The sequence below is a fragment of the Tachyglossus aculeatus genome, chromosome 8 (assembly GCF_015852505.1).
Source record: "Tachyglossus aculeatus isolate mTacAcu1 chromosome 8, mTacAcu1.pri, whole genome shotgun sequence".
In the NCBI taxonomy this organism is placed as follows: Eukaryota; Metazoa; Chordata; class Mammalia; order Monotremata; family Tachyglossidae; genus Tachyglossus; species Tachyglossus aculeatus.
The window spans coordinates 33,507,345-33,511,247 of NC_052073.1; the positions used below are offsets into that span (position 1 = coordinate 33,507,345).

Consider the following 3,903-nt stretch of genomic DNA (forward strand, 5'->3'; position numbering starts at 1 on the left):
CAGACCCAGCTTTAAGAAATTATGTGTTCTAAGCAGCTGTATGGCCTGTATTTCTAATGTTGGTATGCCATGGTTTCAAGCTTATTTGTTTTTTTTTATGTTGTTGCTGAGTTCTTTGACCACATAGGCTGTAATGAAAACAGAATGTAATTAGTTCGAATGCAGTCCCTGTGTCAATAAAAGTCTCGCAACTTTAATTCTCAGTTTACAGATGAGTTAAGTGAGGCTATCAGCCATCTGCATTTTTTGAGGTCTTACCATGAGTGCTGGGGGAGCTCAGTGTGACAGTATAGCAGATGCATTACCTACTTGCAAGGAAGCTTGTGGTCTGGAGGGAGAGACAGGCATTAATGTGAATAAATAAAATCACAACTATGTAAATAAATGCTGAGGCCCAGAAAAGTTAAGTGATTTACTTAAGCACACACAGCAGACAATTCCCAGACAAGGGATTAGAACCCAGTGCTTTCTGACTTCTAGGCACATACTCAATTCAGTAGACCACGCTCCCTCTCATTTGGAAACCTTTCTAAGGAGTTCCATCAATAAATACAACATTGGTGTTTATTGAGCACTTATTATGTACTTCGATCTCATCTATCTCACCACTTACTTCTCACCCAACATCCTGGCTGTGGCCTGGAACCCACTCCCTCCTCATATCCAACAATCACTGTCCCTACCTTTCAAAGTCTTACTGAAAGCAGATCTATTCCTCCATCTCCCACTCTCTTCTGGGTCATCCTTATGTGTTCCCTTTATTCATCCTAGCCTTCCCCAGCCACACTGTTCTTATGTCCATGTCTATAATTCATTTATTTGTGTGATTTTCTGTCTCCCCCCATACACTGTGGACTCATTGTGGGTGGAGAGTTTTATTGTTGAACTGTACTCTTCTAACTGCTTAGTACAGCTCCATAAATACGATTGAGTGACTGACTGCAGAGCACTGTCCTAAAGCTTGGGAGAATACAGTGTAACAGAGTTGGTAGAAACATTCCCTGCCAATGATGAGCTTAGAGTCGAGAATTAGAGGCTGAAAGGGATTCTTGCACTTTAATACCATTTTTAAAATTTCGAACTAGTTAGAGGCTAGGAGTTTTAAGGTGAGGAGTGACTGCCGAGCTGGTACAGTGAGGAACACTCATTCATTCATTCATTCATTCAATCGCATTTATTGAGTGCTTACTGTGTGCAGAGCACTGTACTAAGCGCTTGGGGAGCACAAGTCGGCAACACATAGAGAGTGTTCCTACCCAACAGCGGGCTCACAGTCTAGAAGGGGGAGACAGACAATAAAGCAAAACAAATTAACAAAATGAAATAAATAGAATAAATATGTACAAATAAAATAAATAAATAAATAGAGTAATAAATATTTACAAACATATATACATACATACATGTATACAGGTGCTGTAGAGAAGGGAAGGAGGTAAGGCGGGGGGATGGGGAGGGGGAGGAGGGGGAGAGGAAGGAGGGGGCTCAGTCTGGGAAGGCCTCCTGGAGGAGGTGAGCTCTCAGTAGGGCTTTGAAGGGAGGAAGAGGGCTAGCTTGGCGAATGTGCACAGGAAGGACATTCCTGGCCACGGGGAGGACATGGGTCAGGGGTCGATGGTAGAACAGGAACAGAGGCCTGAATGGTGCTGCACAGAGAAAAGGGAGCAGCAGGGGACAAGAGCAGGACCACAAGCCCTGAGCCTTCATGACAGGCAGATGAGGGAGCACCGTGCAGGCCGGGACTGCTTTCCCCAATGCTTTCTCCCTCAAAGTCATTTTAAGGCTCTTTTTTTCTCCCACAAGATATGATGTTTCGGTAGGCTAGGAAGTCATTAACGCATTGGGTCAGGGGGTGATGCTGCCAAGCGTGGCTTTACAATGGGGTGGGTGGGGTGGGGTGGGTTGGCAGGGGATTTAGGGCCTCAAACTTACCTGGAAGGGGAGACACCATGATCCCCTAGGTGGTTTTCCTAAGGTGAGACTAGCCCATTGCACTCGGGATGTGCTGACCCCTGTGATTTTCCCACATGTGGGAAACTCGAGTGCATAATTTATGGTAATGGGGGACTGGTTTTTTTTGTTAAAAGGTAGGTCATCTTTATACTCTGGGGTCAATAAAGAGGCATAGTGGGTACGTCTATGATTTATGATTCTATGGGGTGATGCTTTTATCTTTATCTCACTACTTATTGGAGCACATTTCTTTATCCATTTTTCTGGTGAGGTGGATTTAAGTTGTGAGCCCCATGTTCAATGTGATTTCCTTGTGCCTACCTGGTGTGATAAATGTAATTCTATTTGCTTATGTTAATGCCTGTTAACTTGTCTTGATGTTTGCCTCCTCCGGTATGGGCAGGGATTGCTCAATTGTACTTTCCAAGCGCTTAGTGCAATGCCATGCACACAGTAAGCACTCAATAAATATAATTGAATGAATGAATGTTCACTCATTTGGTATTCTATGTGCTCTTGTGATTATCTGTAATTTATTTATTTGTATTGGTGTCTGTCTCCCACCTCTAGACTGTAAACTCGTGGGCAGAGAATGTGTCTGTTTATTGTTATACCGTACTCTTCCAAGCACTTGGTACAGTGCTCTGCACACAATAAGCACTCAGTAAATATGATTGAATGAATTAATGAATGAAAATATACTATCCAATGAATAAGTGAATCTAACATATTTGTATCTATCCACATAGGCAGCACATCACTCAGATCATATTGCCTGAGGCAGGAATATCTCTACCCCTCAGACCACAATAAAATGACTGTGTTCATGTTGGGCCTCCAGAGACTGGTGAGGAATTTTTGTGATGTCATTCTGGGGTGTGACTGGGTAGAGGTGGGAATTGTTGCCACTACTGCCCCTACCTACCTTGCAGGGTTCCAACACTGGGGCCAGCTCAAACCAGAGAGCCCAGGCATTGCATAGCAGAGATAGAGACATGGGAACGTGGCACTCAGAGGCAGCATCTTCCCAGCAATATTAAGGCCTGCAGGTTTTGGTTGATATTCCTTAAGCTCTTACTATGCACCAGACACAGCATTAGTACTGGGGAAGGTATAAAATAATCAGATTGGACACAGTTCATGTCCCTAATGGGGCTCACAGTCTTACTCCCTGTTTTATAGATGAGGTAATTGAGACACAGTGAAATGAAGTGTGCTTCACCACTGAGCAACATTTCTCCACCCCTCTCCCTGCCCCACTGTGAACTAGCATCATCTCCCCCTCCGTGGCAGAGAGAACAAATACTCAAGATAGAGAGAGGGAATTTTTCCATATGTATTATCTGTTGGGAAGAGAGTTAGGAGGGAGCCACAGGAACCCAGGGAGAAGCAACAGTTTTGGCCTCAGTGAGGCAAGGGTTAGGGGACAATTCAATGGGAACAAGAGGAAAAACATAGATGTAACTGATGAAAACTAAAGAAATCCAAATATTGAGTATTTACTCTTTAGAGAAGATTGTACTAAATACTCAAGAAAGTACAATAGATTTAGTAAGATACAGGCATTAAAATAAATTAAAGGCAGGGGAAATCAAGGGAGCATAATAATAATAATAATGGCATTTGTTAAGTGCTTACTATGTGCCAAGCACTTTTCTAAGCGCTGAGGTAGATACAAGGTAATCAGGTTGTCCCACATGGGGCTCAGTCTTAATCCCCATTTTAGGTAACTGAGGCATAGAGAAGTTAAGTGACTTCTCCAAGGTCACACAGCAGACAAGTGGCAAAGCCTGGCTTAGAACCCATGATCTCTGACTCCCAAGCCCGTGCTCTTGCCACTAGACTACGCAGCTTCTGCACATAAGTGCAGTAGGGGGAAGTACTCAAGTGCTTAGGTGACACAGATGTACTGAATTGGCTGTTCAGCAGGACTATAACATGGGGATATGA

At 43.6% G+C, this 3,903-nt stretch overlaps 1 pseudogene; it reads left to right on the plus strand.

Annotated features, from left to right (window-relative positions):
* Window positions 1-1,924: 1,924 nt before the first annotated feature.
* On the plus strand, window positions 1,925-2,078 carry LOC119931961 (annotated as a pseudogene).
* The last annotated feature ends 1,825 nt before the right edge of the window (window positions 2,079-3,903 follow it).